The sequence below is a fragment of the Furipterus horrens genome, unplaced genomic scaffold, assembly GCF_987537825.1.
Source record: "Furipterus horrens unplaced genomic scaffold, mFurHor1.1.pri manual_scaffold_10, whole genome shotgun sequence".
Lineage (NCBI taxonomy): Eukaryota > Metazoa > Chordata > Mammalia > Chiroptera > Furipteridae > Furipterus > Furipterus horrens.
The window spans coordinates 31,935,320-31,939,452 of record NW_028327180.1 but is presented as its reverse complement, the minus strand read 5'-3'; the positions used below and the strand labels follow the sequence as shown (position 1 = coordinate 31,939,452).

Genomic DNA, 4,133 nt, shown 5'->3' with positions numbered 1-4,133 from the left:
TGTCAATCTCATGTGTATCTTTTCAAATCTTTTCCAGAATGAGGTAGACTATTGGTCAATAATAGTTCGTCAAGTATTTAAATAAGTAAGCTTTGCTGAATCTATTAACTACATGCCCCAAATTTCACCTCTTTTCCTCCATATCCTTCCAAAAGCAGAAGTAGAAATTCCAGTCAGGTGTGCATTAAGCAGGCAATGTGACCACACTCTTCAGTTTCTCGATACTTCATAATAATTTTCTGTTCACTCAATACACAAATCTAGGAGCTGAGAGAGGGGAAAAAAGGAAGTCAGTGTAAAATAACTTAGATTCTTCTCCCAAAAGTCCCAAAGAGTCACATGATTATGGAAAGAAAGGGTGCCATCCAGATTATATCTAGATACCATGATGATTGGCTCTATGTAAAACTGTACAAAGAATATGCTTATAGATTACTTGACATATCCAGGCAGATGGCATCATATCAGTGACATGTACTGCTAACTTGTACTTTTCACCTCCGAGTCCATTTACAAGCATTATCTGAAATTTGTTGACACAAAGTACCACCTGGTTTAATTAAATTGAAATAATTCAGGACAGGGAATGGTGCCTGGACAATTGGAAGATGCTTTCCAAATGTTGTTCTTCCAATGGAAGTATGTGGAATCCATAAAATAACAATAATTATTTCGGCACCATAAATCAAGCTAAAATATTTGTTTCCAGAAGTGTCCAGTAGAATGAACACCTTCCAGACCAAAGTCATCTCAACATAATACAGCTGTCTGGAACAGCATTGGAATTTCTGTTTTTCTTTTTCTAATGAGAAAGCACCTTTTGAGGCATGGATGATATATGAGATTTAAAACATCATATTTAAGAACCTAGGAAAAGGATAAATAAGAGAATGACTGTAATGCTTTGAAAAAATGGTTTTTAATTTTACTTCTAAGGATCTTCTCTAAAAGGCAATTAAGTATGTAAATGTAAGGCGTGGCGCATGGAAGGGTACAGGACATAACAGCAGATAGGAAACAGCACTGTTTTTCACCACAGTGTCAAGACCTAAAAGCAGATGAAAAGAGAGGCTCCATATAAATATTTTTCCATAACAGATAAGCTAAGATTACACCTATCTAAAGTAGTAGTACACTGCAGAGGTTAAGAGCTAAGTTTCAGGACTGGACAGATTATTGGGCTCAGTCAAATCTGGCACCTCATTAGCAGTCTTCCCTTAGTGAGGGATCCAAAAGGAGTTGGGAATGGCAAAGAAAATTGGCTCTGAGAGCCATATGCAAAATCTCATAGGAATTTTCTCAGGAGCATCAGAAATTCTAGATCAATAACATCAAGTCTGGACATGCAAGGAGAAAAGTGGCAGAGGGAAAGGTTCATAATATTCACTGCCAATTTCTGGAGTAAAGTACAGACTAAAATTTGTAGTTCAATCTGCCCATGCTCATCACTACTTTACATCCTCACTGCCCATTTTGGATTAATTACAGGGCTGATAAGCTTTATATGGACTTCCTATATAGCAGAGTCAAATTATGGGATGGTTGCTTTTGCAAGTTGGGTATATGGAAGAGATGGGAAATTCTTCATTTTTTATTCTTCAGCAGAATGCACAGAGTCATGCTACACTCAAGGCTACAAGGGCAGAGGGATTGCTTCACAGGAAGTGTGGTGAACCCTACAATGCCTAATATAGGTGCCAGTAATTATTTGCTAAATCAAATTTAATTGAGTTGCTTAGCAAGTCCTATTTCAGATATCAGATCTATCTGTTGCTTACAACTTGATGAATTCTTGTTTACAGTTGATGGTTCCCAACTTTAACATTTCTACAATGATATATTGGTTTGCTTTGGTAAGATATGATTCTTGTACTATATTTGTGCTTTATCCAAACAGAAAAAGAAATCCACCAAGTACAATAAATCCATTCCCTATGCCATACTTTACATCTCTGTAACTATTTTGTAAGTACCGATCTATACTTCTTAATAAAAATACAAAATGCTTCAATAATCCCTGTGTCATTCTTGCACAGGGGCCATACTAATCTTCTCCATATCATTCTAATTTTAGTATATGTGCTGCCAAAATGACCCCAAGTTCTCTATTTTTATAGATGAGGAAAGTATGATTTGGAGGGCCATTTAAGGGAAATAACGTGAAAAGCATGGTAGGAGAGGTGGACTGAGGCTAAGTGCAAATGATATGTGCTGTGCAGGGTTTAGTGCTGGAAAGGTGTAGGTGGATGACATGGTCAGACTTTAGAGCCATCACTTTGCTGGTATAGGATGGACCCTACACTCCAGCCATATGTATTAGCAGTTCCCTGGCATCTGTGCTCTCATATCCCTTTGCCTCTATAAAGGTTCTCCCTTGAGTCGGAACGGCCTCCCTTCCTTGTCCACCACACTCATCCTTCCTTCAGGGATCCATACAGCATGGCCCCTGGTTGAAGACTCCCAGGCGATCAGTCACTATTTCTTTTGTGCTCTTCCAGTAGGCACCTGAGACATGATACAAAGACTGTCGGTATATCTGATTTTTCCATTAGACTGGGAGATCTTTAAAAACAGGGACTGGGTCTTAGTTCTATTTTGAATTGAGAATGCCTAGCATGGTGCTTGTACACATATAGTAGGTGCTCAAAAAGTGCTTGTCACTACATATGGGCAACATTATAAAGGGGATAAAATTTTGCCTTCTCGCCTCCTTTCTCTCTCTCTCACATACCTGGTATTGCCTCCTCACTCTGTCCTCAATTGTCTTTGGGATACTCAGAGCCCTTTATTTAAACACCCCACTGAAGCCTTTTCCCAAACCTCTCAAGGTCTAGAACTGTCCCCTTCCTCTGCTCCTCAAGACATGCTCATTGCTTTTCAAGTACTAAAGTTGGTCGCTGGCAAAACTAATTCATGTTATATGGTAAATGACACAGTTTTCCTTTTGAGAGATAGTTTCTAAAGTCCTATGGAAGGACTATGGTTGAATTTCAGGCACAGAGACTGCCTAGCAGAGGCAGGAAAGGGAGGTATTTCTCTGTGATGGTGTACAGCTGCTGATCCCTAAACTCACATTCTGTAGACAGCTGTTAATACCATCTACATGTGAACATATCAAAACTGGAAAATATTTTTCAGTCCACAAAAGCATGGTTATTTCAGCACTCCTCCAACATAGATATTTTTATATGTAAATATAAATATTTTATATGTAAATTTTCCTTTTTTTTTGTTTAATTTTTTAAAATTATTTATTTATTTATTTGTTTGTTTATTTTATTTTTAGAGAGAGGGGAAAGGAGAAAGAGAGGGAGAGAAACATCACTGTGTGGTTGCCTCTCACTTGCGCCCCCAACTGGGGACCTGACATGCAACCTAGTCATGTGCCCTGACTGGGAATTGAACCAGCGACACTTGGCTCGCAGGCCAACACTCAATCCACTTATCCACAGCAGCCAGGGTTTTTTTGTTTAATTTTTATTAAATTTATTGGGATGACATTGGTTAATAAAATTATATGTGTCAGGTGTATAATTCTATAATACATCATCTGTATATTGTATTGTGTGTTCACCATCAAAGGTCAAGTCACCTTCCATTTATCCCCACTTTGCCCTCTTCTACCTTCCCCTACCCCCTCTCCCTCTGGTAATCACCATACTCTAGTCTGTGTCTGAGTTGGTTTTTTTTCTTTGTTTAATCCCTTCACCTTCTTCACCTAACCTCCCTAACCCCCTTCCCCTCTGACAGCTGTCAGTCTGTTCTCTGTATGAGTCTGCTTCTATTTTGTTTGTTAATTTATTTTGTTCATTAGATTTCACAAATGAGTAAAATAATATGGTACTTGTATTTCTCTGACTGGCCAATTTCACTCTAGCATATTACTCTCCAGGTCCATCCATGTTGTCACAAAAGGTAACATTTCCTTCTTTTTACAGCTAGGTAGTAGCCCATTGTATAAATACACCAGCGCTTTTTTAATCTACTCATTTATTGATGGGCACTTGCTCTGCTTTGAAATCTTAGCTACTGTATATAATACTGCAATGAACATGGGACATACTGTATTTTTCACACTATAAGATGCACCTGACCATAAGACACACCTAGGTTTAGAGGAGGAAAACAAGAAA

General features: G+C 38.3%; 1 non-coding gene across 1 annotated transcript; it reads right to left on the bottom strand.

Moving 5' to 3' along the window:
- Positions 1–1,991: 1,991 nt before the first annotated feature.
- LOC149999440 (U6 spliceosomal RNA) lies at positions 1,992–2,095 on the bottom strand. The gene has a single exon (XR_016513767.1). It is a non-coding gene; the product is annotated as a U6 spliceosomal RNA (small nuclear RNA).
- Between the last annotated feature and the right edge of the window lie 2,038 nt (positions 2,096–4,133).